Here is a 19,814-nt window from a genome sequence, read left to right as displayed (position 1 = left end):
TGCTCAGACGATGATTGATTTTATCAAAAAGATTGAAATTATTCTGAAGAAGAATGTACGAAAAATTAAAAGTGATAATGGTTCGGAGTTTAAAAATCAAACTCTTGACAATTTTCTCACAAATAAAGGTATTTCGCATAATTTCTCATCACCATACAGCAAAATGGTGTAGTTGAAAGAAGAAATCGATCTCTATGCGAAGCAGCCAGAACCATGCTAACATATGCGAATCTACCTCAATATCTTTGGGCAAAAGCTGTGTCCACAGCATGTTTTACTCAGAATCGATCATACATTCACAGAAGATTCAATGTTACTCCATATGAAATAATCAATAATCGGAAACCTAATGTATAATTCTTTCATGTTTTTGGTTGCAGGTGCTTTATTATGAATCTCAAAGATAATTTGTCCATGTTTCAAGATAAATCTGATGAAGGCATCTTTTTAGGATATTCACAGAATTCAGTTGCATACAGAGTGCTTAATAAACGAACAAGAAAAATTGAAGAAACTTTCAATTTAACATTTTGACGATTACTATCTCAAACAAATTGATAGTACATTCGATAAGAAACCAATACTTGTGGATTCAAATACTCAAATTGATAATTCTGATATTAATGATTTTATTTATGACTTAATTTTTGGAATTCCTGACAGGGCAATTGATGCAAAAAATAATGCTCCTGATAATCACACATTAGAATCCTCAAAACATACTGATGAATCAACAATAACTTCAACATCGATAAATTGTGAAAGCACACCAAATGGTCATATGGAGGAGGAACACACAAGTGTCCATGCAGATTGTATACCAACTTTTGAGGGGGAGCATTCACAAAATCAACAAGAACATCACGTTGAGGGGGAGCATTCACAAAATCAACAAGAACATCAAGTTGAGGGGGAGCATTCGCAAAATCAACATGAACATAATTTTGAGGGGGAGTATCCAAATGCAGATCATGTTGAGAGAGAGCATGATGAAACAGAGACAAATAATCTTGATAAAAATGCAGATTTTCATGAATTTAATGATAACTTTTCTGTTGCAGGATCTGAAAATGAAGATATGCATGAAGATGCACCATTAGAATATGATCCAAATTATCCACCACTTGCGACATGGACAAGAAATCATCCACAAGAACAGGTAATTGGTAATTTACAAGAAGGTGTGTTGACTAGAGCTTAAATTCGTGCGAAAAATGTGGTACTAAATACTAACCAAGAACTTTGTAGGTTTAATGTGTTTATTTCGAAAATAGAGCCAAAAACAGTCAAGAATGCTATGGAACACTCAGATTGGGTTGTTGCTATGCAATCTGAATTGGCTGAATTTGAATGAAACAAGGTTTGGAGATTAGTTTCTAAACCTTCTGATGTTTCAATTGTTGGATTAAAATGGATTTTTAAAAACAAAACCGACAAAGATGGCAATATTATTCGAAATAAAGCAAGACTAGTGGTTAAAGGTTATTCGCAACAAGAAGGCATTGATTATGAAGAAACATTTGCACCTGTTGCAAGACTTGAAGCAGTTTGCATATTTTTAGCTTATGCAGCTCACAAAGATTTTTATGTTTATCAAATGGATGTTAAATGTGCATTCTTAAATGGCAAACTCGAAGAAACAGTGTATGTTGAACAACCACCAGGATTTGTAAACATTGAGCATCCTGATCATGTTTATATTTTAGATAAAGCTGTATAGGGGTTAAAACAAGCACCAAGGGCCTGGTACGCATCACTTACAAATTTCTTGAAACAATCTAAATTTAAACAAGGATCAGTCGACCCCACATTATTTCGCAAGAAAGTTGGGTGTCATCTCATGCTTGTTCAAATTTATGTTGATGATATTATCTTTGGTTCAACTGATCCAACATTGTCACTTGAATTTGAAAATTTAATGAAAAGTCAGTTTGAAATGAGAATGATGGGAAAAATTAATAATTTTGTTGGTTTAAACATAAGACAGAACAGGCAAGGAATCTTAATCAATCAAGAAAAATATACAAAGAACTTGCTTGAAAATTTTAGAATGCTTAATAGCACGAAGCTCAGAGTCCCTATGGCAGTAGGAACACGACTAACTCCTTCGTTAGACACTCCTGCTGTTGATTTAACATTGTATCGTACCATGATAGGGTCTTTATTGTACTTAACTGCGAGTAGACCTGATATTATGTTTTCGGTTTGTTGTTGTGCTAGATTTCAAGCAAATCCTAGAGAACCACATTTGACGGCAGTGAAAAATATCTTTCGATATCTAAAGGGAACCATTTCTTTAAGACTTTGGTATCCTGCGAAAACAAGATTTTTCATTCAAGCTTTTTCAGATTCTGATTTAGGAGGATGTACCTTGAATAGAAAAAGTACGACTGGTGGTGTCAATTATTGGATGGAAAGTTGGTGAACTGGCAATCAAAGAAACAGACTTGTGTGGCTATATCAACTGCTGAGGCAGAATACATCTCTGCGGCTGCTTGCACTTCGCAAATTATATGGATTCAGAGTCAACTTCGTGATTATGCAATAAACATGAAAATGATTCCTTTGTATTGTGACTCACAAAGTGCGATTCGCATTTGTCATAATCTAGTGCAACATTCAAAGACAAAACACATTGCTCTTCGATATCATTTTATCAAAGATCATGTGGAAGATGGGAATATTGAAATTCATTTTGTCAAAACAACTGAACAACTTGCTGATATTTTTACAAAACCTCTTGATGAAAAATCATTTGTTAGAATTTTAGCAGGTTTGGGAATGATTAATGCGAATTCAATTTCATCCACACAAGAATAAATGTTTTGTTTAGTAGATGCGTCCACATTATTCAGAGGTTACTGTTCATTCAGAGGCTTCGCATGGCTTCGCATCTATATCATTTCGCATCTGTGGTAATATCAACTTAGGTAAGTTTTACGCATATTACTTTATTTTCTTTTGAAAAATCAAAAATCCAAAAAGATTTTCATTTTTTTGTACGTTCTTTTGAAAAATCAAAAATCCAAAAAGATTTTCATTTTTTTGTATTTTCTTTTGAAAAATCAAAAATCCAAAAAGATTTTTTTTTCTTTTTTTTGTTTTTTCAATTGTGTGCTGAGAATTTAATGCAGGGCTCAAATGCGAAGTGGACATACATTTTGTTTCTATGGGAAGGTATTAAATTTTTTTAAGACTAGTTAGGATGTCTCTAGAAGCATGCAATTGTATGTAGACCCAAAGCCTCAACACGACTCTATGTGTGCAAAGAAAGCCTTAATGACATTATCACATGATAATTTCTTCCCAAAAAGGCTTATATTCGCATAAGTCAACATGAGCTACCTTACTCTTCTCAAATGAGTTAAGAGTTTTCTGTTTTGTCCATTATAACAGAGGTACACTTCGATTCTTATCCAATCTTTTTAAACCAAACAATTCTTACACTCCAAAATTTTCTTTGAAAAGATTTGTCCTTGAGGTTTTTGATCATACCAATCAAAACCTAGACAAATCACAACTCTGTGTTTATGATCTATCATCATGAGTCCGTGATGAAAGTGAAACCCAAAAATCATAAACCTCAAGGAATGGACGGGGAACTTTCTTCCAGATTTTTACGAAACCTTTGTTTCAGTATCAAAAATTTCGAAACTTCAAATCATATTCAATTTGCATGTGTGGTCTTGGTCAAATATTCCGAACCCAGAATGTTTGTTACCCAACAAGATCCAAAACAAACTTTTCTTTTGAATATGATTTCAGTGTAAGTTTCATTCGCAAATTCTTGTCATGATAAATATTTTCCAACGCCAACTTGTCACTGACTACACTGGTCAAACAAGTAATTTCATTTACAATTTCTCACCTTATGTTAAGGTTGATATGTAATGAAATTTCAAACCAATCCAAAATGACTTTTAAAAAAAGAAGCCCTTTGATACTTTTCTATAAGTATTCGATTGTAATTCACGGGAAACTATACAAGAAATTGATTATCTCTCTTGATAATTAACGAAGTAACCTTTGCCCGGGGTTTTACTGCATTCATGTCAAATTGAATTGTTGACATCACCACATTCCAAATATCTTTGTTTCTTATCTTATTTCATTTGGCACAATGCACACACGAAATCCTTGAGGTTCTGAGTACAACCAACTCAGACTGATGATTTCGCAAGTTTGGCATATGACTTCACTTTAAATCCCAAAAGTGAATGAGCCTTGCTTCCATGCGAAGGGTTTTACCGGTTCGAATTCTATAACGGATACTTGACAAGCTGTATACGCAAAATCGTTGGTATTTTGTCCGGTTTTCAAGGAGATGTGACAGTTACTTTTTGGAATGTTGTTACCTTTTGCAGTCATGATCTGACTTTCATGGTGCCACGTCGGATAACATTAAATGTATCCTGATTCAATTTCAAATCAATTTTGAGCAACCTATAAAAGGGGATTAAATAACACTGTGTACGGTTACGCAAACAAGAACTCTCACAACAATTCCAAGATTACACCTTGATCCAAACTTCAACTTTCTTTTTCAAAACCCTAATAATGGCAGCCACTACTTCAAACACTGATGAGGTTCTTTCTCAATCCCTGATAAAGATTCAAAGCACTAACTACCAAGTTGATCCGAAAGTTTCCGCTTATCCAGAAGAGTTGAAGATGCTGATTGTTGCTCTGAAACGCTCATCTTTAGCAACTGCCATGTTCAGTTCTTTTCCGGTTCCAATGGTATGGTTATCGCGTGCCGTTTCAACGGCTTCATACAATCACACAGCGGATGTGATTACTTTCAACTTAACCAACCACAAACGAGTTAAACTATCAAAGAACTTGCTTGTGGAAATTCTGCAAATCCCAAACAACCCTCCATTTGTCAAACCTGTCAACTCCCAGGTTATTCATATGTTTAATGAAATGGGGCATCAACCGGAGTTGACAAAAATCAGTGATTTCAGAAAGTCTGGGTTGCCATGTATATGGAATTTTATCTTTGGAATCTTTCTTAGATGTCTTACAGGAAGAGTAATCAGGTTGGATAGAGGAAGAATGGAAGTATATGCTATGGTGATGGGCATATACTATGATATTAATGTCGATTATGCAACACAGTTGTGGAAGGAATTTGTCAAAAGCCTCGAAAATACAAATTCGGAGAAGGGAATTTCATGTGCAAGATACTGGAGCTTAATTCTTGAACATGTGTATGTGAAAGAAGAAATTCCAATGCTGACCAATGTTGAAGTTGCTGAATTTTCTTTTTATCAATTCCCAAAAGCTGTCGAAGATGCTGAAGCGAATTTACTCATGTGGCTCATATTCCAGATGCAATGCTTCGCAAAGTTTCTCCCACAAACAAAATTTTGGTGACATATTTGTGAACTGTTAATACAGATGAGCAGACTAGAGTTTTACTAGATGTTGCTACTCCATCTAAAACAAAGAAGGTTAGCAAGAAACCTGCGAAGGGTTCATCATCACCAACTGTCCCAGCTGAAGTCATTCCAACTGAGGAACCTTCAAAGAAATCGAAGAAGGAACTCTTACCTTCCAAGTCTGGGGTACTGAAGCAAATTCGCAAAGTGGAAGTGAGTAGTAAAGGTGTTACTATTCGCAATATTCCAACGCCAGTATCTCCAACCAAGAAGCGACAAAGAGCTGAAGACGTTGCGAAAAATATGCAACGTACAATGGTTAAAATAAGGAAGATGGTGATTCGCAATGAATCATCTGAAGAAGAAATCGTTCCAGAAACTCCACCTGTCACCACTATGGTACCTATTTCTTTACCCATCATACCAACTTCGCAAATTTCTACCACTGTTTCCCAAACCAAACCACTCGAAATAGTTCTTACCAAATCAGTTACTGAGGAGGTTCCTATTTCTGATATGGTTGTCAACGTATCTGATACGAGGGCACCTATCCTGAGTGTTGCACCATCAATTCAAACATCCTTACCCATTTCATTACCTGTTACCACTTTATCTACCACTTCATCAATTTTTGATCATGCTCTTCAAAACCCATTCACCACACTTTTCCCTTCTCAATCACCTGAAAAGCCTCAACCTTCACAACCATTGTCTGATATAGAAGTCGAAGGAGGTGCCTTTGGTGGGATACTTGATGATATTCATTTTGATTCAGATGAAGAAGATATTCCTGATCATATGCTGATGACAGGAAAATAGTTTAAAAAACTGAATCAAAAGTTAAAGACCATTATTCAATCACAAGCTGATTCTGGTCGAATGTCTTCAATATCTACCATGGAGGTTGATATCATGATTAAAGGAGCAGAGAAACGAATCATAGAAAAGATTGCTCAATCTGATAAAAACAATGAGCTCCGAATTACGTCACAAGGAAGTAATTTTACTTCTGTTGTTCAAGATCTTCGAGCAGCTACAAAAGAACGTCATTTTCTTTTTGTACAAGATGTTAAGAAGGTTCGCGAGGACGTCAACTTCAAAATTCAGGAGTTGAAGTCTGAACTTGTGAAGGATATTCAGAATGTCCACATAAAACAAGAAGAAGTTCAACAACAAATTGTGGACATTTCTTCTAAGCTTCAAAAGCTCAATAATATTCCTGTTCTTGCCGATCATAAAGCAGAAATAATGATGAAATTTGATCAGCTCATCCAGTTAGTCACTGATCTTAAAACAACTCTTTCGCATTCTTCATCCTCTCAAATCCTAACTCCTGAATTCTTGTCTCTAAAGATTAATACTTTAGACAAGCTATTCACAAATCCCTTACTCCACTCACAAATTTCACTTCTTTACTACCGAAGAGTGCTCCGCCTGTTTCCACATGGGTACAAGGGGGAGAAGAAGGTCGAAGTAAAGAAGAGGATGCGAAAACTGTGGGAAAGGTGATATCAACTCAGCTTGTTGCTACTCTTCCAATTCCTTCAAAACCGATTTCTGCAACAACAATTACCACAAGAACAATTACCAAAGGTATTGTTATCGGAAGAAATGAAGGAGGTTCAAGCTCAAAACCTCAAAAGGATGTTGTAGGAAGAGGAAAAGGAATATTATATGAAAAATCAAAAGAAGAGTTGAAAGCAGAGGTTGAGGCTGAGATGGAGAAGATGAGGCAAGTTCAGAGTATTATGAGGCAACGGGCAAGTGATCCTCCCTCCATGAACAAAGGAGATCCTGCAAAACTTTACTCTTACAAAACCATAGAGTTAAAAGTTGTGTGTAGGGAGATGTATGAGTTCGAGAAGAAGCCAAAGAGAAGTTATGATATTGCGAACTCAGATCATTGCCAATTGGACTTCCCTATAAATGAAATTCTGTTCATCAATGCACAATACAAGATCAGTGAGAAATTTGATAATCCGAATGATTATACTCAAATGAAAATCAGATTTCATGCTGTCTTGGGGAAGAATCCAGATGAAGTTTGGTCTTTAATGAAGATCAAAAAGGTGGTGACGATAAAGAAGGATATTTTGTTTGAAGAGATGCTACAGAATTTTAGATACTTTGTTATCAGAGCTAACAACAAACAATATGACTTCACATTTGCTGACTTTCCTTTGATGAACTGCAATGACTTAATTCAAGTAGCACTGATATTGAAGCATATAGAAGAAAAAAATCTCAAAGGCTCTGATACAGATGTGTTCAAAGCAGGCTTCGCACATGTGAAGACTTTCATAGACAATTATTTCGATTGTCTAGCCCTTACTGATGATGAATTAGCACATGTTGTGGGAAGGGAAGTGAAAGTTCCATGGGAGGAGACTTTGACACAATCTGCTTTGTCAAAGTATGGTGTTGGAGAAATCTGCCTAAAACCTTTTGGCATGTTATTTTCTGGCAGAGACACAAAAGGCAACCTGAAGTAATTTTTGTTTAAGGTCTCAGAGATTGAAAGATATAATTCTTTGCAATATACGCACTTCATTGTACGTATGAACAATTGCAGGAAGACTAACGAAGGAGACAAGAAAGATTTGAAGAAGGTGATCTCCTGGTATGGAGAAGTGCGAAAGACAATTCACTCTGCAATTCAAAAGCTTATGAGTTGAATTGTATCGACAGTTTACAAAGGGGGAGAATGTTGATGTATATTGTAAAAGTCGAATAGAGTGTTTTGTATAGTTTTGCATTTTATGTTATTTTACTAAGTCATCTTTTGTGCGAAGTGAAAATGTATAAACTTAGTATATTTTTTGTTCGTTACCTATAAATAGGGACTTAGGCTAGAAGTTGAAGTACGATGCTAGAACTCACTTCTGCTTAACTTTGTAATCAGTCTTAATCAATATGAGATCTGATTAATATTTACTCTCTGTGTTCTTCATCTTAAATCGTTCAAATCTATCTTTTCTTTTCTAAATTCTCGATAACAATTCTCATCACATAATCAACATTGATATCATAGTATATGCCCATTACCATAGCATATACTTCCACTCTTCCTCTATCCTGTCCGACTGATCTTCCTGTAAGACACCTTAGAAAAATACCAAATAGGAAATTCCAGATACATGGAAACCCAGACTTTTGGAAGTCACTTATTTTCATCAACTCTGGTTGATGCCCCATCTCATTGAACATATGAATGATCTGCAAGTTGACAGGTTTGACAAATGGAGGGTTGTTTGGAATTTGCAAGATTTCCACAAACAAGTTCTTGGACAGTTTAAGCCGTTTGTTGTTTGTTAAATTGAAAGTAATCACATCCGCCGTGTGATTGTATGATGTCGTTGAAGCTGCACAAGATAGCCACACCATTGGAACCGAGAATGAACTGAACATGGAAGTTGATAAAGGTGATCGTTTCAGAGCAACAATAAGCATCTTTAATTCTTCTGGATAAGCAGAAACTTTTGGATCAACTTGGTAATTGGTACTTTGAATCTTCATCAGTGATTGAGAAATAACCTCATCAGTGTTGGAAGTAGTGGCTGCCATTGTTAGGGTTTTGAGAAAGAAAGTTGAAGTTGTTGGGTTATGAGCATTCTAACACTCCTAAGTGTACATGCAACCCTAAATACCTTGGATCTATGCTTTCTCTATTATACATGCAAATATGAACATCCAAGGTATTATCCTAATCTAGCATACAAAACTATCAATATAACAAGATAGAATACATACCCCTTTGATGGTGCTTGTCTTCATGAAGCTTGAGTGCCTAGTGCCCCAAGTGTGACACCTCAAATGGTTCACAATCATCAAAACACTTAGAATAACTTAGAGAGAATTCTACACTTCATGAAATCAGCTAGCCCTTTCTTACTCTCACTAGTGGCCGATTTTTCCTCAAGAATAAGATACTTATATAGTTATACAATTAGGGTAAACCCTAATTGTCATGACTTTCCATTTCCTTGGATCCATGGGTTCAAATACACCATGGAGCATCCATGGAGCATCATATGGGTTTTGGCCCAACTAGATAATCTATGGAGCATTAGCCCACTATACAAGTATGGATGATTTACACAATCAACCCACATATTTAATTAGTCTTCTTTTGAGCACTCAATTAATGCTAGATTAATTCTTGATCAATACTAATTAAATAATCTCATTATTCTTATTATTAATATACTAGAACTTATAATATATTAATAACCATAAGTGTCTTATTTCTCTCATTTAGTCTATCCAAGTGCATGATGGTATGCAACCCAAATGGACCATGTCGGGTCGGATCAAGTCTTACCAATTATAGCTATGGACTTAGACATTAATCCAACAGTCTCCCACTTGGATAAGTCTAAAACTATTATTGCGTATGACTTCAGGAACCAACTGGCAATCGTAGCTCTCAAAAGCTTCTGTCGAACTCTGATCTTGTAGATGAACTCTGATCTTGTCAATGACTTGTCCATTAGATAAGGGATCATATATTCCTCCATTCTAGATATCATATGGACTGAGACATGGATTATAATCATTCTCTCTGTCCATTAGTTGTTTCCTGATTTCCGATTTATGATGAATGATAATTGAACAAATCAAATCAGTCCTGGCCCGGCCGAGCACTTCCATTTGTCATCATCAAATCATCGAGGGGCCCACAGATATCGCTTTTATCCCGAAGGTAAAAGGAATGGATAAACTTCGACTCATATGGCTTGTTCTACTACTTGTTGAATCATACACAAAGGCATGTTTTATAGCACCGAGTTACCAAATGCAGTTTCGTGCAATCAATGTACAACCAACTCATAGTAACAACTCATATCTCTAGGTTTGAAGAATATAAGATATTATCATCTCATGATCACTCGTGATAAAATCCATGAAGTGATTCCAATGAGCGCGGGTTGAATCCAATACTCAGAACTTATGAGCACTCATGAGTGTTGTAGCCATTTGTCCAACAACTTAGACCTCTACAAGCCAACCCATGACAGTCTTAATTCATATCTGCTTCCAACATATGACCGACTGTGGATGGTTTGAATAACTTAGTCATTCCGGAAGAATAACCTAGTTTATTCGGGAAGTTAAAACATGCAAAATGAAACACAATAATAATTGAATCCAATATGGTATCAAAATCTATGATCATAAATAAAACACCTTTTATTTATCACCATATGATTACACATTATTCATTGTATACTGTTTCAGCTATCAACTTTATTTTTGAATTTAAAACAATAGTTGTCCCATGCTCCAAGCATGTACACTATGTTTTTTTTTAAATACTAGTCATGCCACACACCAAGTATGCATACTATGTTTGTCTATGATCTTTACTTCGTGAACTAGATCCATTGAACATAACTTCAATGATTCTCTTTTCACACTCCCAAATCCTTACTGTAAATACAAGAATTCCAAATTCATGTCATTTACTGAAATCTGTTAGATTCTAAAATTATATGCATTGATCCTCTTGTAATGATTATGCACAAAGTCAGAAAGACTTGGCAACAATCATTACAGAGCATTCCAAAGGAGATCAACTCCTTGGAAACATCCTTCTTGCATTAAGTTTCCTAATCTTAAACAGATTGAAAATTCTAACTTTGAAACATTTCCAGATTCCATTTTGACTATCACTTCTGAACAAGAGTTGCCTCCTTACAGATTATGTCAATATGGTCCTTCCAGAATTATCACTATACTTCCAACTGTCATTGAGCAACCAATCTTTGGTACACCTTAGATTGTCCTCGACAATTGTTTAATCCTTTTAGTCATATCCAGTCCTAAACCTTTTCCCTTCTTAATGCCCCAGGCATTTGGAAACTTTTAGAACGGATAACTATAGCACATGTAATCGATCCTATATTCGAAGCATATGGGACACGATTCATGATGTCTCACATAAAGACTAAACCAGTCTTTTGCTATAACATTTCCATTTCTATTTGCCAAGTTCTCATAATTCATATTATGAAAAGGGATGATGTAATCATAATCAAATTTTAGAATGCAAATAATGGAACCATATGCAGAATTTCCTTATGTTGAGCCATTCTAACATGAAATTCATATATATCCTTGACTAAATGATTAAAACCTCACGATCTAAGCTTATAGATTTGAGATGAAGTATAATTTACTCTCCCTTAATTATAGCAAAACAACTTTTTCCCAATTGAAACCTTTTGTTTTCTATAATTAACATTGCTAGCTTGCAATACTTATCATAATTATCATGCTACCACTAACATGATGATTATTAGCATAACACTTATGCTCCCACTAGCTTTGACATGTACTCAGAAAACTCGACTTCTAGAAATCAATACTTTATTGACTTTCTTACCAAAGTTCAGATTTCTGATACTAGATTGTTTTGATAAGACTTTATCAAAAACATACACCTTCCCTTAGATAGCACACTTGTGTGTCTAAACAATTATGAAGAGGGATGCCGTAATCATAATGCTTAGACCTTTTTTCCACTTCTCACAAGTCCAGGTTAGTGTGCCGGTAAACCACACACGCTCCACTAACAACTTTGAGAATGCAAATATCACAATTGCTATCTAGCTAAAATCTACTTAGTGAAAGTGTTTCCTCACCATCATTTTCATGAATCGGAGAGAAACCTTATGACACTTAGATTTAATGGTGTATGTGTTCTTATCCATGTGAATTGTCAAAACCATAGTCACAAGACAAGGATAATGACAAATCCAAACTCATATGGACTGAACTCAATCTTAATTTCTTGCCACCTGGCAGCTCAAGGGTCTGCCATTGCTTCCAAGTTGTTGTGCAACCAATTGAGAACTCTAAGAACTCAACTTTAACTGGAATGGGCACAGACTATGTCAACACGATAGGTTATAAACCTCAAGTCGTGTGCTAGTGAAGAACTTTAGGTTTTATTCTTGATTAGTTCTTGATACTTTCAAGACCTTTAAGACTCCCACTGTCCTCTTGACCTATAAGACTCTCTTGTCAAATATTCAAGGGATAGTGCGGATTCTAACCAAGACAAACACTTCACACAATTGGCCTAAGTTGGTCTTTGTTTTATCCAAAACATCACAACTTACCAATTTCAAATGTACAAGAGTTGAAACTTTTACTCTTACATTTGTCAAGTGTTTTAAACCTTCTTTAAAACATGTCACTCAAATTACAATCTTGGAGTATGACTCTAAGACTTGTATTGGAACGAAGTATGACTCATCTTCTTGATTTAACCATTTCAACAATTCAAGATCCATTCTTCTTAGTCATAAGAATGCACTAAGACTTCCTTAGAGAACTAATTTTGATATGGATTCTTAATCATTAAGATGATCACAAAGCTGATACTAAAGTACTCTCCCATCTTTTCAGATTTGAGAAACTTTTATCCTTCTGCCTAATTTGATTCTTCTTATCCGCTCTGCCATGCATTGAAACTTTTTCCAATGTCTCATAGTTACACTTAAGCTTATAAGTATAATCATATTTACTGAGCTTTAGTAAACTATGACGAATAGTCTTATCAATCTTTTGTGATGGACTTGACCAGTGCACAAGAATGTGTACTCAATCCCTTAGTCCATTACTTTACTCACACATCCATGTGAATAAGTAATTAGTCTTAATTTTTCAATACTTGAAAGTTCTCATTCATCATGTCATACAACTTGCATGATTCCAAGTTCCGGTCCAACTGAAACTTGGGTGATGAGAATCTTTCCTTATTTGGTAAATTTAGACATTACCACAAATGAAGGAATCAATTTCATATTTCCACTCTTGCTATTAATGGAATCATATAAGCAACAATTTTTCCTCAAATGCCATTGTAAGGATATTTTAAAATAAATAAAATCAAAAATTTTCTTTTATTTTAAAACTATGCGGAAAAACTTATCCTTACAATCCATATGAAAACTTGTTGTTATCTATTCATAAGCAATACCTCATAACTCCTAAGAAGTAGCTCAAGAATCAAATCTTCAAACTATGCAATAGAAATCCATCTACGTGATCTGATTCAACATATTCTTTCTTTAAGTTTCTTCACTTTTCTTTGATTCTTAAAACATCAACATGTGACCCAGTCACATCATGTAATAAGAATCTCAGAATAGAAACTTAACAGAGTTAGAGTAGTGGACTTTACCTGAAGTAGACTCAACCTTATTGACTTTAACATCCTTAGGTAAATTTGGCAGCTTCGCAAATAATAACCCTTTCTTTGGCAATATAAACATATGGACCCTTTGATAATGGTACACGGGACTATCACAGACTTAGCTTTTCTCTTTACCATTTGTTCAACCGAGTTGACTATGGCCGATCCCTTTCCATTGGGAAGAGAATGCTTTTTATGTATTTCCAGTGTCACCATTGTCAATGTCCATAAAGTTTTAGGAAGTTGATCTTAACAATAGATAAGATCATTAAGGGTCTTGTCATAGTCTATTTCATAGGTGTCCCAAAGGAACTCACTATGTGACTTAGAAAGTGATTGAACCACCAACTTTCTCAAGACTTTGACACCCAACTCTCCCGGCTTGTCAATATGTGACTACATCTCCAAGATGTGACCACACCAAGACCTTTACTTGCCAATAGGGCTCGAGTGACTTTAAACTTTTAAAGAACTTGTGGGGTAGGGAGAATAATTTGGAGGAGGTGACAGAAGTATGATTTCCATGGGACATCATCTTCATTTAGGAAAGCTTGTTTCAAGAGATTTGGGAAGATCATAAATGTCTAAACCAGACATCTTTTTGGGAGATATTCAAGATAGTTGATTTTAAAGTCCTTAATATGACACCCAATATGAAATATTAAGGCTAGGACCCAACAGACTATTTTATAACTTAGAAGAGGTATGCCGTAATCCAAGCTATAAAACAATTTGAAGGTAGGTGAATGACGATTCACCAATTTCCACCAAGATAAACGAAATGTATTATTAGGTTTTAATTGGTTTTGAAACTCCTAGATCTTTTGAGATTCATTGAACTGTTCAATGGCATGTTTCAATCTCGAGTGTGCCCTTCAGGTTTTGTGACTGGGATGCCGAGGATCACAAAACAAGGTGTGAAGTAACCATGCAAATTACTTGGTACCCTTAATAAATTACCCCTCAATCGATGTGCCGGTTAACCACACACGCTCCATCGATACTATGATAAACATTAAGTTACCCTTTGCCTACCTTGTTAAATACGAGTTAGTGTGCCAGTTAACCACACACGCTCCACTAACCGACTTAAACAAAGTGCAAAGTGTAATTTCATGGATTAGCACCTTCTTCACATTTTCCTAAGTAACTAAGATTGGGAATTATTAAGAGTTTAGTTACTTAGTATTTATCATTAATACTTTTAATGAAGGGAGAATTATAGTCCTGTCAAACCCGTTCGGCTAACGACCATCCACCAGTCAAGCAAGTGGTGGGTGAGAGTGGACACCCATTAAGTTGCCATTTTATAGGCAACAACCTTATACCCACCTTATAGACCGGCTTCGTGAATGAGGCGTACTAGCGGTAAGACCGACTTTACTCTTATACATGTATATATTATTAACTTATAATATTATAAAGTATAAGGGTTGAATTTTAACTTTTAAAATTCTAAGGGCTAACATGGAATTAAAGTATTCATACGAGAAAACTTTACAAATTCTAAAACTTGAGGGCAAGTTTTTGAAACTATTCAAAAACTAATTAATTCCATAACTTATGTATTTAAAGTAGTTTTAATCCAAAAACTCTTCAAGTTCCATAACTTGAGGACAAATTATGAAAGACTTTAAACTAATAAAGAATTAACTTTTCTTTATTTTTATAACTTATGGAATTAATTAAGGTTACATTTTTTTTATTTTTTTTATTTATTTAATGAAGAGACTCTTGGTCCTCCATAACTTGAGGACAAATTATGGAGTCATAACTCCAATTAATTAGAACTAGACTCTTCATTTTTTGTAACCTTTGCCAATTTTATGAGTTTTATGAGTCTTTAATGTGACTCTTCATGTAACTTGAGGACAAGTTACACAAACACATTTTATACTCAACTCTTAGATTAAAATGGATTGAAAACAACTATTTCAATTAACTTTTCTATTAATCTAAGCAACTCCTAAGAAAAAGATAATTCAAATCAAACTTTTTCATGTAATTAGTCTAACCTTTAAACTAATACAAAACATGAATCTATTGACAATTATCTTTGAAAATGGATTAGCATGAACATTACCTCATTAAAAAACAAGTTTATAAGTTCAAAAACAACTTAGGGTAATGTTCCTAGTCCATTTCTAGCCAAAAACCTCAAAAATATGTTGTCTGGGGTCCAACTCGTCGAGTGCATGAACAAAACTCGGCGAGTTGGATGCATTTTGCCTTGGACTCGGCGAGTCTGCTGGGTAGACAGCAACAAAACTCGATTTTTCAGCTTCTATTGCAAGTATAACAAGAAAACAAGCCTAGGCTCTGATACTACTGTTGGGTTATGAGCATTCTAACACTCCTAAGTGTACATGCAACCCTAAATACCTTGGATCTATGTTTTATCTATTATACATGCAAATATGAACATCCAAGGTATTATCCTAATCTAGCATACAAAACTATCAATATAACAAGATAGAATACATACCCCTTTGATGGTGCTTGTCTTCATGAAGCTTGAGTGCCTAGTTCCCCAAGTGTGACACCTCAAATGGTTCACAATCATCAAAACACTTAGAATAACTTAGAGAGAATTCTACACTTCATGAAATCAGCTAGCCCCTTTCTTACTCTCACTAGTGGCCGATTTTTCCTCAAGAATAAGATGCTTATATAGTTATACAATTAGGGTAAACCCTAATTGTCATGACTTTCCATTTCCTTGGATCCATGGGTTCAAATACACCATGGAGCATCCATGGAGCATCATATGGGTTTTGGCCCAACTAGATAATCCATGGAGCATTAGCCCACTATACAAGTATGGATGATTTACACAATCAACCCACATATTTAATTAGTCTTCTTTTGATCACTCAATTAATGCTAGATTAATTCTTGATCAATACTAATTAAATAATCTCATTATTCTTATTATTAATATACTAGAACTTATAATATATTAATAACCATAAGTGTCTTATTTCTCTCATTTAGTCTATCCAAGTGCATGATGGTATGCAACCCAAATGGACCATGCCGGGTCAGGTCAAGTCTTACCAATTATAGCTATGGACTTAGACATTAATCCAACAGAAGTTTGGATCAAGGTTTAATCTTTGAAGTTTTGTGAGATTTCTTGTTTGCGTAACCGTACATAGTGTTCTTGATCCCCCTTTTATAGGTTACTCAAAATTGATTTGAAATTAAAGCGGGATACATTTAATGTTATCCGATGTGGCACCTTGAAACTCGGATCATAACTGCAAAAGGTAACTACATTCCAAAAAGTAACTGTCACATCTCCTCGACAACCGGATAGAATACCAACGATTTTGAGTATACAGCCTGTCAAGTATCCGTTATAGAATTCGAACCAGTAAAACCCTTCGCATGGAAGCAAGGCTCGTTCACTTTTGGGATTTAAAGTGAAGTCATATGCCAGACTTGCGAAATCATCAGTCTGAGTTGGTTTTACTCAGAACCTCAAGGATTTCATGTGTGCATTGTGCCAACGAAATAAGATAAGAAACAAAAATATTTGTAATGTTGTGATGTCAAAAATTCAATTTGACATGAATGCAGTAAAACCCCAGGCAAAGGTTGCTTCGTTAATCATCAAGAGAGATAACCAACACCTTGTGTAGTTTCCCGTGAATTACAAACGAATACTTGTATAGAAGTATCAAAGGTCTTCTTTTAAAAGTCATTTTGGATTGGTTTGAAATTTCATTACATATCAGCCTTAACATAAGGTGAGAAATTGTAAATGAAATTACTTGTTTGACCAGTGTAGTCAGTGACAAGTTGGCTTGTGAAAATATTTATCATGACAAGGATTTGCGAATAAAACTTACACTGAAATCATATTCAAAAGAAAAGTTGTTTTAGATCTTGTTGGGTAACAAACATTCTTGGCTGTGAATATTTGATCAAGACCACACATGCGAATTGAATATGATTTGAAGTTTCGAAATTTTTGATACTGAAACAAAGGTTTCGTAAAAATCAGGAACAAAGTTCCCCGTCAATTCCTTAATGTTTATGATTTTTGGGTTTCACTTTCATCACGGACTCATGATGTTAGATCATAAACATAGAGTTGTGATTTGTTTAAGTTTTGATTGGTTTGATCAAAAACCTCAAGGACAAATCTTTTCAAAAAAAATTTGGAGTGTAAGAATTGTTTGGTTTAAAAAGATTGGATAAGAATCGAAGTGTACCTCTGTTATAATGGACAAAACAGAAAACTCTTAACTCATTTGAGAAGAGTAAGGTAGCTCGTTTTGACTTATGCGAATATAAGCCTTTTTGGGAAGAAATTTTCTTGTGATAATTTCATTAAGGCTTTCTTTTCACACATAGAGTCGTGTTGAGGCTTTTGGTCTACATACAACAGCATGCTTCTAGAGACATCCTAACTAGTTTTTTAAAAAAATTTAATACCTTCCCATAGAAACAAAAATGTATGACCTCTTCGCATTTTAGCCCTGCATTAAATTCTCAGCTCACAGTTGAAAGAACAAAGAAAACAAAAATATTTTTGTGATTTTTGAATTTTTCAAAATTAAAGAAAAGAAAAAATAAAATCTTTTTGGATTTTTAGTATTGCAAAATTGAAAGCATAACAAAATAAAATCTTTTTGTATTTTTGATTTTTCAAAAACAAAAAATAAAATCTTTTTGGATTTTTGATTTTTCAAAAGTAAATACAAAAAAAATAAAATCTTTTTGGATTTTTGATTTTTCAAAAGAAAAAAAATTATTCGTAAAACTTACCTTAGTTGTTATGATCTCAGATGCGAAAAAATGTGGATGCGAAGCCTCTGAATGAACAGTAACCTCTGAATAATATTGGCTCACATCTGCTTAACAAAACGTTTAGTCTTGTGTTGATGAAATTGAATTCGCATTAATCATCCCCAAACCTGCTAAAATTCTAACAAATGATTTTTCATCAAGAGGTTTTGTAAAAATATCAGCAAGTTGTTCAGTTGTTTTGACAAAATGAATTTCAATATTCCCATCTTCCACATGATCTTTGATAAAATGATATTGAAGAGCAATGTGTTTTGTCTTTGAATGTTGCACTGGATTGTGGCAAATGCGAATCGCACTTTGTGAATCACAATACAAAGGAATCCTTTTCATGTTTATTGCATAATCACGAAGTTGACTCTGAATCCAAATAATTTGTGAAGTGCAAGCAGCTGCAGATATGTATTCTGCCTCAGCGGTTGATATAGCCACACAAGTCTGTTTCTTTGATTGCTAGCTCACCAACTTTCCATCCAATAGTTGATATCCACCAGTCGTACTTTTTCTATCCAAGGTACATCCTCCTAGATCAGAATCTGAAAAAGCTTGAATGAAAAATCTTGTTTTCGCAGGATACCAAAGTCCTAAAGAAACGGTTCCCTATAGATATCGAAAAATATTTTTCACTGCCGTCAAATGAGGTTCTCTTGGATTAGCTTGATATCTAGCACAATAACAAACCGAAAACTTAATATCAGTTCTACTTGCAGTTAAGTACAATAAAGACCCTATCATGCTACGATAAAATGTTAAATCAACAGCAGGAGCATCTAACGAAGGAGTTAGTCGTGTTCCTACAGCCATAGGGACTCTGAGCTTAGTGCTATTAAGCATTCCAAACTTTTCAAGCAAGTTCTTCGTATATTTTTCTTGATTGATTAAGATTCCTTGCCTGTTCTGTCCTATGTTTAAACCAAGAAAATTATTAATTTTTCCCATCATGCTCATTTCAAACTGACTTTTCATTAAATTTTCAAATTCAAGTGACAATGTTGGATTAGTTGAACCAAAGATAATATCATCAACATAAATTTGAACAAGCATTAGATGACACCCAACTTTCTTGAGAATTAATGTGGGATCGACTGATCCTTGTTTAAATTTAGATTGTTTCAAGAAATTTGTAAGTGTTGCGTACCAGGCCCTTGGTGCTTATTTTAACCCATATACAGCTTTATCTAAAATATAAACATGATCAGGATGCTCAATGTTTACAAATCCTGGTGGTTGTTCAACATACACTGTTTCTTCGACTTTTCCATTTAAGAATGCACATTTAACATCCATTTGGTAAACATCAAAGTCTTTGTGAGCTGTATAGGCTAAAAATATGCGAACTACTTCAAGTCTTGCAACAGGTGCAAATGTTTCTTCATAATCAATGCCTTCTTGTTGTGAATAACCTTTAACCA

Source organism: Lactuca saligna, chromosome 3 (genome assembly GCF_052625555.1).
Source record: "Lactuca saligna cultivar CGN05327 chromosome 3, ASM5262555v1, whole genome shotgun sequence".
NCBI classification, from domain to species: Eukaryota; Viridiplantae; Streptophyta; class Magnoliopsida; order Asterales; family Asteraceae; genus Lactuca; species Lactuca saligna.
The sequence above is the reverse complement of the archived record's forward strand: the minus strand, read 5'-3'. Positions refer to the sequence as shown.